General features: G+C 36.0%; 1 protein-coding gene and 1 long non-coding RNA gene across 4 annotated transcripts in view; both read right to left on the bottom strand.

Moving 5' to 3' along the window:
• Positions 1-18653, bottom strand: part of PIK3C3 (phosphatidylinositol 3-kinase catalytic subunit type 3) — a 137086-nt gene that overhangs the window by 102295 nt on the left and 16138 nt on the right. The window lies entirely within an intron of this gene.
• On the bottom strand, positions 7988-18004 carry LOC140635192 (uncharacterized). The gene is made up of 2 exons (XR_012032559.1): positions 17511-18004; positions 7988-16934 (listed from the first exon to the last, which is right to left on the bottom strand). It is a non-coding gene; the product is annotated as an uncharacterized lncRNA (long non-coding RNA).

Here is an 18653-nt window from a genome sequence, read left to right as displayed (position 1 = left end):
ATAAATTCACATTTGTGCATCATTATTCACAATACGGAAAATTTAGACATAAAGAATATAAATGTCCACTGAACTGTATGGTACACATACACTATGGAATACTGTATACCCTGATGCAGAAAAATTATTGCTTCTGTTGAATGCACAAGTGACTACAAAAGGAGAGGTACCACTTATACTATGACTCTTTACAAGTTTATCTCCTGACCAGACTCTGAGATTGAGAGAATTGCTAGATATTTCTCCTTGATTTAGTTTTTATAATTTCTACAGAATTGGAAAGTTGTCACTCAAAATGTCCACTAGCCACCTGCACTATTTATCTATTTACTGTGTTACAAATCACCCCAAAACTGAATACCTTAAAACAATAATCAGTTTATTATTTCTCATGATTCTTGGAGAAGTCAAGAAGCCATCTTCTTGTGGGACATCTAGATTATTTTTTCTATTGGCCTAAGAGTCTCTCGTGAGACTACTGTCATTTTGGTGGCTGGAGCTAGAATGTCCAAGATAGCTTCACTCACATTTACAATAACTTTGTGGGATAAGATGGGCTCAGCTGGTAAACCAGGGTGGTTGGGCCTCTCTATTTATGCATGTATGCTCAGAGTTACTCCCTCTCCAGATGGTCTTTCAGCACAGGAAGTCCAACAGGATACCCAGACTTCTTACATATGGCTCATTGTTCCCAAAAGTGCAAAAACAGAAGCTATCCACTTGTCTTAAGGTTTAGGCCTGGAACAGGCATAGCCTCACTTCAGATGGATTGTATTAATTAAAAAAAAGTCACAGAGCCACTACAAACCAGCAATTGCACTCATAACAGACTCTCCTACAAAGATACAAATGTAGTGATCCAAAGGGGCATCTGTACCCCAATGTTCATAGCAGCAATGTCCACAATAGCCAAACTATACAAAGAGCCCAGATGAATGGACTCTATCCATCAACAGATAAATGAATAAAGATTTGGTATATATATAATAATGGAATATTATTCAGCCATCAAAAAAATGAAATCTTGGGGCACCTGGGTGACTCAGTGGTTGAGCATCTGCCTTTGGCTCAGGTAGTCATCCTGGGGTCCTGGGATCGAGTCCTGCATTGGACTCCTGCAGGGAACCTGCTTCTCCCTCTGCCTATGTCTTTGTCTCTCTCTCTGTTTCTCTCAAGAATAAAAAAAATAAAATCTTAAAAAAAAAAAAAGGAAAGAAAGAAATCTTGCCACTTGCAACAATGTGGATGGAACTAGAGGGTACTCTGCTAAGCGAAGTCAGTCAGTCAGGGAAAGATAATTATCATTTGATCTCACTCATATGTGGAATTTAAGAAACAAAACAAAGAAGCATAGGGGAAGGGAGGGAAAAATAAAACAGGGAGACAAACCATAAGAGACTCTTAATCATAGGAAACAAATTGAGGGTCACTGGAGGGGAGGGGTGGGAGGATGGGATAATTGGGTTATAGGCATTAGACAAGGCACTTGATGTAATGAGCACTGGTTAATATACAACTGAAGAATCACTGAACTCTACTTCTGAAACTACTAATAATATGCTATACGTTAATCAACTGGATTTAAATTTTTTAAGGTATAAAAAAATAAAATAAAAATAAAGTCACAGAGCTAGAGCATATCCCAAAATGGAATGGAAGAGTGAGTATCAAGAGGCATGTTTCACTGAGGGTCATCTTTGGAGACTAGCTAGTATAGCACTTATTGAAAAGGCCAAACATGTAATACAGTTGACTGCTCAATTGCAAAAGGCCTGTGGGAGAGAATCTGCAGATGGCAGTCAGCTCTTGACTGGACTTCAAGCAATAGGGAGATCTAGAATTAGCTATCACAATTCCTAAATGATTAGCCCTGCCTTCCTCTCCAAAATAATCTCCCACAACTTTCCAACTGGCATTCTATACATAAGGCATTTTACATTGAAGACTCAATACAGATGAAATGATTAAACACTGGATAAAAACTTTTTACTAAAAAACTTGGAAAATGTTACAAAATTATAAAGCACTTATGCACTTTATAAGCAGGTGTCATAATTAGATCATAATCTATGTTACTTCATTTCTTGTAGGTGCTAATAACAATGGAGATGGCCTTGGTGGTTTTCACCAGTCCAAAGCAGCTGCTGGTTGTCTCCAGCCTGGGCACTTCCACAGTAACTAAAAAACAAAAATGAACTTTAACAATGTATATTTCATTTTGGGTCTGAAATGTCAGTGACCTAGATCTTTCAAAAGACAAAATCTGCATTCTGTTAAACAGCAGGATAAAACTAGTACAATCTGTTTCAAATTGCTTGTGAAGAAATAATCCTCACAAGGGTGCCCATCATAGGAAGGAGATAGGTCAAGAAAGCAATAAGAGTGTCAATCTCCCTTTTTAAGGAACACAGGTTTCCACAGAATTCACAAGAAGACACACAGAACTCAGAAGAGAAGTTCACTGTCACAGAAATAATAGAATTATTGAGTTCTAACGTCAAAACTTACAGCAATGGGTCATTAAAGGCCATTTAAATAAAAGAAACTGTTAAGACAGTATGTTCAGGAAACTGCTTGGAGTACCAACCATGTACTGTCAGCCTTAATAGGAAGACAGAAACAAGGTCTCATATTCCTCGGTGTTGAATACAAGTGCTGCACTTAATATAAACTAAGCATAGTTGGGAAAACAAATGTCAAAGCCATCCCTAGGAATATGACTTCCATGATCACCACAACTCACAGTTCATCTCTCCTTACCTGTCTTACTAGATAGATTCATATTCTACTACAAGCTTCTTGAGTGCTAGAGCTATGATGGTTGATGGAATCCAGCACTTACCAATTCAATGAATATATTTGCAAAGGGCTTCTCATGTAAAAGGGTGACAGATGGAAAAAAAATGTTTGTACACTTCAGAATTCTGCTTCAGAGGTTTGGAGAATGGATGGGAAACATGGTGTCAGGGCAGGACAGGTACATTCAAAAAAATCTGGAGAGAAGAATGATTCAGGTCCTTGGGTCACTTTTCCCTAGTATTTATATATTCTTAGTGTAAGTGTATGTTACTTGATTGCTACTGAAAGCTGCAAACTTTCATTGGGTCCTCTGCACTAGAGGTAAGCACAGAATGTTAAACTACAGAACCAAGTTCCCTGCCCTCACAGAACTTAAGGGTAGGAAGAGATGAGTCTCTTAGATTTATACCCTTATGTGTATCTACAGATTAAAGCAGTAATATGAAAGTACTGAACAGGATGCTATGACAGAAAATAATGGGGGATCTTGAGAAGGCCTCTCAGGCAGGTAATAGTCAAGCAGAGACTAGAAGGATAAAAGAATCAGCCAAACAAACAGAATGATACCATCCAGGCAAAGGAAATAGGTTGTCTGTGGGCACAACAGTAACTTTCATGTGCCTAGGGATTAACAAAAAACCAGATGGTAGTCCTCAGTAAATATTAAATTAAATAAATCAAGTTCTCTTTAAGGTGGAGGGTAGGAGGGAGCCCAGGTGGCTCAGCGGTTTAGCACCTGGAGACCCGAGATCAAGTCCCACATCAGGTTCCCTGTATGGAGCCTGCTTCTCCCTCTGCCTGTGTCGCTGCCTCTTTCTCTCTCTCTCGCCCCCTCCCCCCCCCCCCCCCCCCCGGTCTCTCATGAATAAATAAATAAAATCTTAAAAAAAAAAAAAAGGTAGAGGGTAGAAGATCTACATACACATAAGATGCTTACTGAGAATCAGCTTTCTTGAGGCTCATCATCATCTAGATTTTTCCTTAGACACTATACTTAAAGCCTGAAGAAGGAAAGGGAAGAGTAAGGACTGAAAAATAATGTCTTTTTATTTCAAGTCTGCCCAGAAATCTGTAGTGAGACAAATGGGGAGAAGAGGTGTGGAGAGGGAAGAAGACATTCACTGACTCAAAAGGAAACTAGAGAGAAATGATTTCTGCCTTTCAAATTATCCTTGGCTGATTTCTTCTGTATTCATACACCTATCTTTATGAAAGAAATCAATCATCATGTATTTATCAAATAATACCAGACACGTAGCCCAAGTTCACAGATGCTATGCAAGGGGTTACTCTTGTTTATTAAGAGACGATATAATTCCATAAGGAGTTTAGTGACTAGCGGTGAAAACAAGATGAACACATAAGACAATATATAAAAGAACTCAAAGATGCATACCAAATTTTAATCCTGATTTTAAGCACTCACACATACCTTATACCTTATCATTACACCTGCTAACCTGGAAATATAGTATATGAGCGAATCAAATAAGCCATCTAAAAACAACTCAAAACAATACTCCTTTCTTATTTTCAAACCAACAGAAAATTTAGAATGAATAATGGCTTTACAACACCACAGAATGGCAAACATTTTAAATATTCAACCAGAGGACTGCTGAAATTCATCATGGCGCAGCCATTCACACCAGGCAAAGACCTACAGTTTTTACAAATCATATTGTAGAAGTATCTTTTTTTTTTCAAAGACTTTATTTATTTATTCATGAGAGACACAGAAAGAGAAAGGCAGAGACACAGGGAGAGAAGCACGCTCCATGCAGGGAGCCCAATGTGGGACTCAATCCTCAACTCCAGGATCACACCCTGAACTGAAAGCAGACGCTTAACCACTGAGCAACCCAGGCATCCCTCATATTGCAGAAGTATCTTAAATGACCTGGAACAATTCTGAAACACGATTAAGTGTAAAAACAGGATTCAACTAAACACATATACAATATCATCCCAATTTAAGAATACGTATACACTTACGTAACATGTATATTTATTTGATTACTGAAAACATATCAACAAAAATATTAATGATGGCTATTTCTGGGCAAAAGGTTAGAGGAGATTTTTATAGTCTTTGTGTTTTACCAATTTTCTTTTAAATATCTTTTACTTCAAAAAATAATGTTATTTAAAAATTAAAGTGATTTTAAAAACAATTAAGTGTGAGGAAATCTCTGCTGAGAAAGCCACTAAAGATCAGCATTAATCAAGATGATGCTATAATGAAGTTACTTCACCTCATAATAAAAACTAAAAAAAAGACCTGATTAATTTAATTTGAGCATCTAAAATGGAAACCAGGCATTAACATAATTGTTCTCTCTCAAATTATTTCTTCCAAAAGCCTTTCAACAAGGTCTTACTAAAGAACTGTATAAATTAAAAACCACCATTTTTCAATATACAGTTACCAAAAACTCCTATACAGAGAAATTTATAGGCTTTATGTATCAAACCTTACTCATGTCAAGGAGCTTTATGAGGAAATTTACAAGATAAATAAATTTTCCCTCCAAAGAAGTAGCTATATGATACCTGGGCCAGATACACATATGCTTTCTTAGGGAATCGAAGAGGGGAAAAATGACAAGTTGTATTCTTTACCCTGTCACTGGAATATTAAATGAAAAAACTCAGTCCGCTCTGTCACCAGAAAGAAAACTTTCAGATTCACAGAGTCTATGTGAAAGTTCAAAATTTCTCTCTTGAAACATGTAAGAATACTGACCAATAAAAGTGCTTGCTATTACTACATACAAGACTATTTTTCTTCAGCATGATTATATAAGTGGTATTTAATTCAACTACCTCATTATCTTCTTCCTCTTAATTCCCTCAAGTTAAAGGCCAAAGCATAATTCTTTCAACTGTAACACTTCCCTGAACCTAGACTGGAACTGAGCTAAATTAATAAATGTTAGTTGAAGAGAATACATTGTAGGTCAGCTAACGCATTCACAAGATGCACTATGGCTCATAAAATTCTATTATTAAAATGTACAATTCTTCAATAAACATACGACAATGAATCTTACTTGTATCAAATCAAATACAAGCCATACAGGAATTTATAATTCAAGAACAAATATAGCTGTATGTAAGAATTCACTTGGAACTGCTAAAATTAAAAAAGGATTTGTGTGTGTGTGTTAGAGACTTTGTACACGCACTTATGTATTTATTTCTTAGGAAGCATAGGAGTTTCTTCTATCTTGCTGATTAACGAAGTCTTAACTACAAATCTTCAATTTTACTTTGAAACTTAACATGTAAATCTTATTCAGGAAGAGTGGTTTCTGCATCATAAAAGTTTCATTCAGTTAAACTTCTTAGCGATTAATCTAGTCTTAAAAGCATGTTACTTCCTATTTTTCTGGCAGAGACTATAGTTGTAAAGACAGGCAATAGATTTATAGAACATCAATCAATATTATTTTAAGGCTCAATCTTAAAAATGACAAAAACTAATTTAGTCTACTTGCTACCATTGTTTTCAAGACAAATCTAAAAGCTTTGACAGTCTTAGACAACAGTAAGCAAACCAAAGTGATTGATAAAGAAGATTCTACTATGTATCATTAGGAATAAATTTATAAGAGATTCCCAAATCTTTCTTTTATAACAAAAAAGAACTGCAACACGGAATCAAATCAAATAAGCTATGTTTATAAAAATTACACCTATTATTTATATAAGACCTGTAGCTAAGAGGTGTTTTTGATGATGTCAGTGGTGCCACTGAACAAATTTCATACCTCTGAATGATTTCAGCAGCTGTCATCATAATTCTGTTGTTTATTACTGTCATTTACAAAAGATCTGAGGAAGGAAATATACCAAAGTGAGATGCTTCTGCCTATCTCAAATTTTATAGCAGGATTCTGTTCTTTTATTTTTAAAGTAACAAATCTCTCCATTAACACTTCTGATCACTGCTTTCATTCCCCTAAAATGTAGACATTTAAAAAACAGGAGTTTTTGCTGTTGTTGTTGTTGGTTTCTTGTCACTAAAGTACATTAATGACAGACAAAATACATAAATGAGGTTCTCATTTTTTGAGACCATGACATAATTTCTACTGTACTCATTACTATTTGTCTTTCATCGTGATGCTGTTGATGCTAATGTCATTTTTTACGATTCCTATTACAAAAATAGAGTCCGAATGACCACCTTTTTTTTTTCTTTTGAAGATTTTACTTAGGGATCCCTGGGTGGCGCAGCGGTTTAGCGCCTGCCTTTGGCCCAGGGCATGATCCTGGAGACCCGGGATCGAATCCCACGTTGGGCTCCCGGTGCATGGAGCCTGCTTCTCCCTCTGCCTATGTCTCTGCCTCTCTCTCTCTCTCTCTCTCTCTGTGTGTGACTATCATAAATAAAATTTTAAAAAAAATTTAAAAAAAAAGATTTTACTTATTCATTTGAGAGAGAGAGAGTATGCACACAGGCAGGGGGAGGGGCAGAGGAAGAGGGAGAAGCAGGCTCCCCACTGAGCAGGGAGCCCAATGCTGGGCTAGATGCTGAGCTCCCTGGATCCCAGGACCCTGGGATCGTGACTTGAGCCAAAAGCAGAATGATTAACCAACTGAGCCATCTAGATACCCCCAATTGACCGCTTTTATCAATGAAAAATCACCATAAATACAGAAATAGCTGGTTATGAAATGAGCCACTGTGAGAGCTATAATGAGGAGTTTTGACTGCCAGTCTTTCTATCTAGTCATAATGTATCTCATTACAATTTAAATCTTCCACCAGTTTTGGTAGTTCTATTAATTTTAAAAACATAAAATAAAAGATAATGCCTTCATTTTTTGAAACATCTCCTTGGATAATTCCATATGTCTCATATGTCTAAAACCTAATCAGAAAATATCATTATGCAAAGTACACATTTAAGTCATCAATTTGGGGGTGCAAGGGTGGCTCAGATGGTTAAGTGTCTGCCTTTGGCTCAGGTCATGATCTCTTGGTCCTGAGATGGAGCCCCACATCAAGCTCCCAACTCGGGGCAGTCTGCTTCTCCCTCTCCCTCTGCCTCTGCCCCTGCTTGTGCTCTCTCAAATGAATAAACAAAAAAACTTTAAAAACAATCTTTTAAAAAGTCATCAATTTGGTAACCTGTCCTAGAATTTGTAACCAAAAATGATGTCCAACTTATAACAAAACTCATTTCTTAAATTATATTTCTAAAAACCAAAACATTTGCCAATCTTAGTTTTCCAATATATGTTCTCTAGATCCATCTAACATCAAGAGCAAATAAGCAAATAACATTGGGTTTAGGCTCCAATTTCGATAATATGGAAGACTAAGATAAAGTAAAAATCCTCACACGACAAACACCTAAAACATATGAAGTAATAGTAAAATAGGTATAACAACTTAGAAAGTCTCACACCAGATAAGTTTCCAATCTACAATTACAATCCAATGAAAGCTAAAGTCAATAGTCATAACAAACAAATGGAATACATCTCATATGGATATCTCATTATCCATATGAGATAATACTGGAAATAAAATAACTATTTCAAAATAAAACAATAACATAAAAACATTAAATACAAATCAAGGAATCAAAACACAAAAGAACAAGACATTATCTATGACTAGAGATATATGTACACCTTAATATTGGGTACAGTAATTCTTCCCATTGTATTCCCCTTTTTCAAACTCAAGTAGTTTTACAATATGGATCAACAAAACTGCTGAGATCAATATGACCATGATATTAAAATTAGAGAAGTAAAGTCAAAGAAAGGAAAGTAATAGGACATTCTTATTTATAAATATATACAAAATTTAAGCAGAAAATTAGCAAACTGAATCAAACAATTAAAAAACAAAATAGGGAAACCTGGGTGGATCAGTGGTTGAGAGTCTGCCTTTGGCTCAGGGCATGATCCCAGAGTTCTGGGATCTAGTTCTGCACTGGGCTTCCTGCATGGAGCCTGCTTTTCCCTCTGCCTGTGTCTCTGCCTCTCTCTGTGTGTCTCTCATGAATAAATTAATAACATCTTTAAAAAAAATAATAACGTATGGGGGCGCCTGGGTGGCTCAGTCAAGTTGAGCATCTGAATCTTGATTTTGATTCAGGTTATGATCTCAGGGCTATGAGATCAAGCCCCATATCAGGCTCCACTCACAGTGGACTCTGCTTGTCCTTCTCTCTCTACTCCTCCCCCTGCTTGAGTGTGTACTCTCTCTTACTCTCTCTCAAATAAATAAATATTTAAATAGAACATATCATAATGCAACAAGATTTATTCGAAGAACGTGAGGACAATTTAAGACAGAATACCTATTAATGTAATCCTTTACATAATTAGGTGTATCAGGGGTCGCCAAATGAGTACACAAACTCACAGGACTCCAAGGCAGCTGTAATCACAGCTAAGATTTATAATAGCAACACAATAAGAATATACAGTTAGATGGTTCAGTAAGGGAAAAAAGACAGAGGGTCTGGAAAAATCCATACATAGGCTTCTATACTTTTCCCCCTCCACCCAAAAAAGAAACATACTTGAGTATGCTTTTTTCTCTAGGAAGAAAAATGCAGCCTAAGAAGGCCCATTTGAGATTAGAGGTTTTTATCAGGGGCTGGTCACACTCTGTTCCCTGAATTCTCTGCTCTCAACTACCTAAGTTCTAGACTCCCAGGAAGAAAGCAGGTATTTGCTATCAATCACAATGTATAATAACCTAGGCACCATCAAACATCTATACCAGACAGCCTAGCGATTTAGCACTGCCTTCAGCCCAGGGTGTGATCCTGGAGACCCGGGATCGAGTCCCACATCAGGCTCCCCACACGGAGCCTGCTTCGCCCTCTGCCTGTCTCTGCCCCTCTTTCTGTCTCTAATAAATAAAATCTTAAAAAAAAAAAAAAATGTTGCTGATACTCTGAAAGGTGGAAAGATCTGACGCCCATCTCACTGCTAGACTTCCCATTATAAAAAAAAAAAAGATCTATATCAAAGATCTATATCAAGTTCTCAAACATCAACTGAGGGCCATCCCTGCAAGCAGGACCTCCTAGAGATGGCAGCCTCAGGCCTGTTAAGTTAACTGTTTTAAAGAAAGAAAAAAAGAATCTCCAAAATATTTTGGTAATTTTCAATCCTCGTGCATCATATAAAGTTTTAGTAATATAAAAGAGGACTTTCTTGACCATACACACACACACACACACACACACAGAAGTACAAGCCAACATCTTATTAAATGGTTAAATGTAAAAAATATTTTCTTTAAAGTCAGGAACACACAAGGATGCCTCCACTACTGTTTCTGTTAGACACTACATCAGAGTTTCATGTCTCAGCCACAGAAGAAAAACATAAATGAAAGAAATAAAAATTATTTTCAGGTCATTATCACATAGAAAAGTCAAAAGAATCATTAGATAAACTATTTGAAACAATGAATTCAGACAGAAATGTTGCTGAATGTAAGATTAATAAACAGAAATCAATATTATTCCAAAATTCCTATTTTTTTTTACCAATCTAAAAATACAATCTTTAGAAGACATACAATACCAACAAAAACTACTTGAGATTTAGAAATAAATGCAACAGAAAATGTATAGATGCTAATCTTTGAAATCCAACAATTTCACTCCTAGATTTCTACACTAAAGAAATCACTTGTGGATATACGGTGCAATATGAAACAGTGTAATACGAAATGGCATTCACTTCAGCCCTGTAAATAACAGAAAAAGCTGAAATTGTTGGGAGAATAAATAAATTTACTCACCAATGGAATACTATAGAATAGTTAAATGAAAGCAATCAAGCTACATATATTGACATGGATAACTATCAAGAATAGCATTAAGTTTAAAAGAGTAGGGCAGCCCCGGTGGCGCAGCGGTTTAGCGCCGCCTGCAGCCTGGGGTGTGATCCTGGAGACCCGGGATGGAGTCCCACGTCAGGCTCCCTGCATGGAGCCTGCTTCTCCCTCTGCCTGTGTCTCTGCCTCTCTCTCTCTCTCTCTCTCTCTGAATAAATAAATAAATCTTTAAAAAAAATTAAAAAATAAAAGTAAATTACAAAACAAAAAAATGAGGGAAGTTTTAACAAATATCTGTGATTTTTTAAAATCTTTTTTAAAACAGTAAGAAACAAGGCAAAATGTTAAATGTCCAATCTTGACAATGAATACATGGATGTCTATTACATTATTTTATGTTTTTTGTTTAAATTTATAACATAAATTAAAAAACTTAACTGTACACATACATAATTTTAAAATCCAGGCATTCAGGGAGCCTGGGTGGTTTAGACAGTTGTGGGTCTGCCTTGGGCTCAGGTCATGATCCCAAGATCCTGGGTTCAAGCCCTGCATCGGGGTGCCCTGCATCGGGCTCCCTCTGCCACTCCCTCTGCTTGTACTCTCTCCCTCTATCAAATAAATAAAACATTAAATTAAATTAGATACAAAAATAATAATTTAACTCACAAGGACTGGGAAAACTGAATGAACCTATAGTCTGTGAGTGCCTTCTTAACTACCTTGTCTCACCAATCTTGGGGTTCAATTACCACTTAACTGATTTGGTTAACTCCTTTAGGCTGAAGAACACTTTGATGAAGAAGATAAAACTCAACTAATTCAATTAGGTTGTCTCACATAGACCTATTTCTCCAATGTTCTTCTAGTGCCTTCAAAACAAAATAAAATTTATATTTAAAATACAAATATTTCGTGATCCTTAGGGATTTTTCTTCTAAATGTCAGACAATTCTTGTCATAAATACTTATGTCCACCCCAAATAATCTCTTGAGAATCACTGTTTCTCTTGGGCTGTCTTCCGTTTTAGATTCTCAAATCAGGGACGCCTGGGTGGCTCAGCAGTTGAGAGTCTGCCTTTGACTTGGGGCGTGATCCCAGTTCATGGATGGAGTCCACATCAGGCTCCTTGTGAGGAGCCTGCTTCTCCCTCTGCCTGTGTCTCTACCTCTCTCTTTGTCTCTCATGAATAAATAAACAAAATCTTTTAAAAGGTAAATTCTCAAATCAATGGAATGTCTTGTTGATTCCACTCTTGTTGAAACTGTTTTCTTAGAGTCCAAGACTAACCCCAAACTTGATCAATTACTGCATTCCCTGGCTACAACTGGAATCCTAATGTATAATGTGACACCCTTCACATGCCTTAAATCTTAAAAAAGTCAAATACTTATCTTTGGAAAAATTTACATGAAGAATTTAAAGACCTGAATTTAGGTCCTGGTTCAACTGACTGAACATGACACCTTAAATAAATCACTTAACTTCTCTAAGTTTCCATCTTTTCAAGAGTTTAAAATAATGTATGTGTTACAAGTCTAATCATTACACTCATTAGAATCAAATGAAAGTACATAAGATAAAGTAACAACAGCTAACATTTGTTAGTGCTCAGTGATGCCTCACAATATGAAATCCTTTAAGTAGTTTATCTCATTTATATGTAGTCTTCACAATAATGCAAAAAAGTAGATGCTAACTATTATTACTATCATACAGATGATGGCTTAGGAAGAGTGAAGTAGCTAACCTAAGATCACAATTAAACAAATGACAACTGAAATCTGAATGAAAAACTATGTTCAAAGTTATGATTTTAAACACTTCTCTATTTTAGTTCTTAATCTATATGAAAAGCCTTTTAGATATTAAAACACCTTATCATGCAAGATGATTATGATTATTAGTTATTATTCATAATGGCACTAATAATGACACCATTTACCTAGTAATACCCTTTTGTCTCCAACATACAGAAGTGTGCCTTCATTAGAGCTGGTGATGATGGTGGTGACAAAGAGGAATATTACTGTAATAACTGTACAGTGACAGATGGTAATGACACTTATCATGGTGAGCATTTCATAAAATATATAAATGTCAAATCACCACGTTGTACACCTGAAATCAATATAACATTGCATATCAACCAAAATATTTACTTATGTTCCCAAATTTTATTTTGCGAAGTAAAATCATTTTTTAAATGCTACTGTCAAATGAGACATTTTAATACTCAAAAGCACAAGAATCTTAGACTAAAGTCCCTTTAACATTGAATAAATTTTTAAGAAAACGTTAACAAAAGAGGACTTTTCCACATATTTAAAATCAAAATCTCAGTAAGCTACTCTAATTAATGTCTTTAGACTAGTACCCACTCAATGTAATGTATTCAATGTAAAATACTTTTTTTTAAGGGCAAATGTTTCAGCAGGTCAAAGAGTACTATAAAGTAATTTAAAATTAATAGCCTCAATCCCACTTCACAAAATTTCGTCACCAAAAAATTTCTTGTTACCTTAATCTCAATTTTAAACGATTATTTTGTCAATGTTTATTCAAAAGATATAGTATAGAAAGCATATTCAAGTAATGCTCTAAAAAGACAATGTCAAGAGAGAAAGTCCTTTGCAGATTTCCCCAAATTGAAATATCTCACAGCATTTTCTAGTTCCTTCAGGCTAGCTCCTTCGTGGCTCGCTAAGAAATCAACAATCTCCTGAAGACTAATTTAATTTTCAAGGTACCTTAAGAAACAGTGTTCTGGTAGCAGACACAAATAACACAGTTACCCAAAACATAATAATATGGTCACTAACCCATTACAAATTAGTAAATTGGCACTCTAGACCAGTGCTATCCAACAGACCGTTTGGTAATAATGGAAATACTCCATATCTGCACTGGCCAATAGCTGCTAGTCACATGTGGCAATTGAGCATTTGAAATGTGATTATGATAACAGAGCAACTGAATTTTTAATCTTATTTAACTTTAATTAACTTAAATTGCCACATGCGAATTACAGCTATTATTTTAGACACTACAGCTCTAGATTATAAATAACCCTTCAAACTGATTGGCGTTGAGCCTGTTCTCAAGATACTAATTATTCCCGGATGAACTAAAAACATCCAGTTTCTATTGCTATAAACCTGAAGTCTGGATCCTGGACCCTGGACTTAGAATGAACCCGTGCAGACAATATGAGGGTCAGCCTGAAACATCATCTCATCTTACCATAACTTCACTGTCGCAGTGTTCTCCTATACACTCAACTTTCCCCAACATATCTGTGTCACACAGACCACAAAGCATTTTTCATCTAGTCGTTACTTTCTCTTTGCTTCCTCTTAATCAAATTGACAGAAACTAAAGCACATTCCAAAGGCATCAAGCAGAGCTGCTAAAATGAAAAGGAGACAGCGGAGAAGCATGCTTTTGCACTAACCTTTCATGTCTAAAGACATGGATTCAAATATAAATCAAACACTGAAGCTTGGTAGTCACATCCAAAACCCCAGGTGGATATGCATCCTAGTCATAAAATTCTTACAATATGACAAGCTGAAAAACGGAGCAGATGGGAACAATGGGTAAATTTGCTCAAGTAAGGCCCACAATCATTAAAAGGCTAGGTCATGGACAATGAAAGTAGAGTGTATGTTGCAGAGGTCTGGCCTTTGATTATTTTCACAAATCAATTCAAACAGAAAGATGCTACATTTGTAAATATTAATTAGCAAAATTTAGAGCTGGGGAAAAAAGATAATGAGGAAAAACTGGAAGGGGGGTGGGTACATTTTATTGCATTCATTTATTCCCATTCCCTACTAAGTCTAAGAAATCCAACTTACAAAAAATAAAAACCAAACTGAAGGCTCGCATTTGTTTCCTTTTTTCACACTTGTTTCCTCAAAGGAAAACTAGGCATGTTCACAGAATGATGTAAAGTAATCAAAGAGGTTAATTCCACTAAAATTCTTCTGAAAGGGTTTGACTTTGAAAAATACCCAACCTAGAAATCGGGCTTTTAAACTTCAGTTATTCATACTGCAGTCATAATTCAACTTTCATAGCTGAGCAAGCAATAAGTCAGAATAAGAACAGTTAGTCCAGCTTGAGTTTGAGGTTCTTTGCTTAATAATTATCTAATGCCATCTTTCCACAAGCCATTTAAATAGTTCATCTTCATTTCACAGTCCTTTTGTCCCATTATCCCCAGGCAGCCAAGACTAAAGCACTTCTATAACTGAATAAACTTTCTTACATGACAGTTTGAAAACTGTCACTGTGCTATTTATTTTGGCTCATGGGTACAACGCACAGTAAATATGCTTCGCTATTATTAAGATTTATGTACACCTATCTACTCGAGTCCAACTGCCTTCTCAACAATTAGAAACAATCATAGTAAATTCACTGGCTTGAAAATCAAAGTACAAAAAATAAACCATTCAGTTCTAACCACATCAGCCTCTTCTGTTGAAGACTCATTTATTTTCTTAAAATGGCAGTGTGAGAAATAAGAGTATTACATCTAAAATCTGTTCCCTTTGTATAAAAATGGAAACACAGAATATACTTTCCCAGTTTTTAAAAAATGTACCAAAGACAATTTCAAAGTGTTTTGAGGAAGAGGATGACAACCTAATTGAACAAACTTTTTAATGTGGAACCAGAAAAATGAGAGAGAGAGGAGGAGGAGAGGAAAAGAGAGCTACTGTGGTGCAATTTTTTTTTTTTTTTTTTTTTTTTTTTTACTGTGGCGCAATTTTAACAACAAAACAAATATGAAAGTATAGTGTTAAGTTCAGACATAACAAGTATCAAAGTGCACTTTCTCTGATACAAGGCAAGGGAAACATACTCAGAAAGCCAGTCTGAAAACCTGAACTAAAGAAGCAGGTACTAATCAAACAACAAAAACCAAATCAAAGAGCAGAGCCACATCACTCTCATTAGGCAGTCCTGAATACTCTAGGCATACAGACCGCAGAAAGAAAGGAATGAGATGAACACAGCACATTCACAGCTGCAAACAGATCACATGTTTATTCTCTACTAAGATGATAACTATAAAATCCAGGTAGATAAATAATCCTGATTATTTGCTATTTTAATACTTTTTAAAAAAATATTTACTTATTTGAGAGAGAGAGAGAGTGCACACCAGTGGGGGGGTAGAACAGAGGGAGAGAGAGAATCTTCAGGCAGTCTTGCCACTGAGCACAGAGCCCAACACAGGGCTCGAACCCAGGACCCCACAATCATGAACTGAACCGAAATCAAGAGCAGGAGGCCTAATCGACTGAGCCACCCCAATGCCCCACTATTTCAGTACTTTGAAAATAACAGGATATGAATGGTGACACAGGACCTCAGCAATTATCCATTCTAAACTTCTGACTTCACAAGCTCAGAAACTATTTTCTGTGAGTCAGTGGGATGGCCAAGTCTCTGACTCATACTACAGTGCTCTTCCCACTGAAAAGTGTTTCCAGGTGCCCAAGCTTCCAATTTCATCAAACCTAAGACATCATTTTTAAAAGCATTCTTCCTCCACAGCAGCAGGGATACAATGGGTTGTGAAACTTCAAACAATATGACCAATTGCTACACAGAAAAGAATGAAGCACATCAATTCAAAGTGCCCAGAAAGAGAGCTGACATAAAAGGGGGAGCAGTTCCTTCAACAATGTTACAAACATGATGTATTTTTCCATGTAAGAAAGTAATTAGTTTTGGGTTTTTGGTTTTTTTTTTTTCTTTTTTAAAATTTTGGGATCCCTGGGTGGCTCAGCGGTTAAGCACCTGCCTTCAGCCCAGGGCATGATCCTGGAGACCCGGGATCAAATCCCACATCAGGCTCCCTGCAAGGAGCCTGCTTCTCCCTCTACCTGTGTCTCTGCCTCTCTGTGTCTCTCATGAATAAATAAATAAAATCTTTATTTTTTATTTTTATTTTTTTAAAGATTTTATTTATTTATTCATGGAGAGAGAGAGAGAGAGAGAGGCAGAGACATAGGCAGAAGGAGAAGCAGGCTCCATGCAGAGAGCCCGACGTGGGACTTGATCCTGGGACTCTAGGATCACGCCCTGGGCCAAAGGCAGGCGCTAAACCGCTGAGCCACCCAGGGATCCCTGTAATTACTGGTTTTAATGGTTTCTCTTTAGTCTCTGGGAGACATGAGGTTAACACCAAAGCAAGATGTCGCAGCATGGCAAGCTCTGAGGTAAAAAGTACAATTCTAATAGGAGCAAAGAACTTTGAAAAGAGTTGATCTCCAATTAGCCTCAGAAAAGCTGTAAGAAAAAAAAAAAAGCTGTAAGATGCTCATTCTCATTACTTTGTATTCTCATTTTAAAGATTTATAAATTAATGAACAGGCTTATTTGAAAACTGTTAGCTACTCTGGAGAATACAGACAACATATAAATTTTAACACCACTTAAAAAAATTGGTACCCAACTTGCATACTCTTCAATTTATATAAAGAATTGAGATTGTGGAGACGCCTGGGTGGCTCAGCATTTGAGTGTCTGCCTTCGGCCCAGGGATCTAAAATACTACAAAAAAAAGAATTGAGACTGCGGATGATTCTTACCAATTAACAAACATGTTAAGAAAGCTTCTTCCCAACACCCCATTTAGCTCTGCATATGCTTAGACATCATTTCTAGGGCTCCAAATGTGTACTAATAACCAAAAGAATAAATATGAATCCAAAAAACCCTAAAAGGGGTTATTGTTTTGATCATAAAGTTGATCATCATCAAGTCGTATCTTTTTTCCTACCATAAAATTCAAAAATAAAAATGAGAAATGCAAAAAAAAAAAAAAAAAAGAGAGAGAGAGAGAAATGCATAACAGCATGCTACCTTAAAAATCCAGAAGTCCATTTCAAACAAATTCTAATTCTGTACATACTGATGTCTGAAAAACAGCATAGTCAGTTGTTATAAAAACGTTTCCATCAAAAATAAATGGGGAAAAAATTAGGAATATATGAAGGAAGCATAAATAATGTTTAAAAGAGAACCAAAGTAGATGTACTGTATAATTAACTATACAGCTTATTTCTTGCTTCTGCCTATTATCCTTCAAATCTGGAATTCTATCCATAATATGAATCATAGCGCTATCTGAAAAAAAAAAATTAAGAGCTTTACTTTTTCAATAGACGCTACACTATTCCTCCATTTGAGATTTAACCTTTTGTGACCCACGGGCTATAAATGAGCAGCTTCTGGTAAGATTTCTAGAACTTGTAAAAGTCACAGAGTAGCATAAAGTTCATCACTAAGATAAACCCTTAGAAAATACACACATGAAAAGCTTGAGAACTTTCCTATATTCCATGTAAGAATGTAAACAAAATCTCAGAATGAGTAGCGTATTGAAAATTAAACTATGATACCATTTTTCCATAAAAAAGCAATACAAAAAGATACAGAATAAACGAGGCAACAAGAATTTTATGTTGAAGAACAAGCCAAGCCAATTCAAGTACTTATTCTTTATAATTAACATTTCTTCCATATATAGGTTGATGCAGTAAGGTATAAAATGCTTGGCATCAAAACTTTCTCCAGACATTAAAAAATCATTCATATAAATAAATTGCAAAGAAAATTTACATGTAAGAATTAAAAGAGAGTGTTTTAGAAGAATTGTAAAAGGATCTTTAAACAGTATCTAACATAGTGCTTTGTGACTAATACTCACAAAATAAGTTGTATCGTTGTGATTTAAGCCCAGAATTGAACCTGTTTTTTTTTTCTAGATGAAAACAATACATTAAGACAATTTTCTTTTTTTTTTATTATTTTATTTATTTATTTGACAGAAAGAGAGAGAGCACAAGCAAGGGGAACAGCAGGCAGAGGGGGAAAGAAAGGGAGAAGTAGGGTCCTGCCTAGCAGGGAGCCCCATACAAGCCTCATACAGGACCCTGGAATCATGACCTGAACCGAAGGCAGATGCTTAATGGACTGAGCCACCCAAGTGCCCCTAAAACAATA

This window comes from Canis lupus, chromosome 6 (genome assembly GCF_048164855.1).
Source record: "Canis lupus baileyi chromosome 6, mCanLup2.hap1, whole genome shotgun sequence".
Classification (NCBI taxonomy): Eukaryota; Metazoa; Chordata; class Mammalia; order Carnivora; family Canidae; genus Canis; species Canis lupus.
Note: the sequence above shows the minus strand (reverse complement) of the source record. Positions and strands in the feature narration are given on the sequence as shown.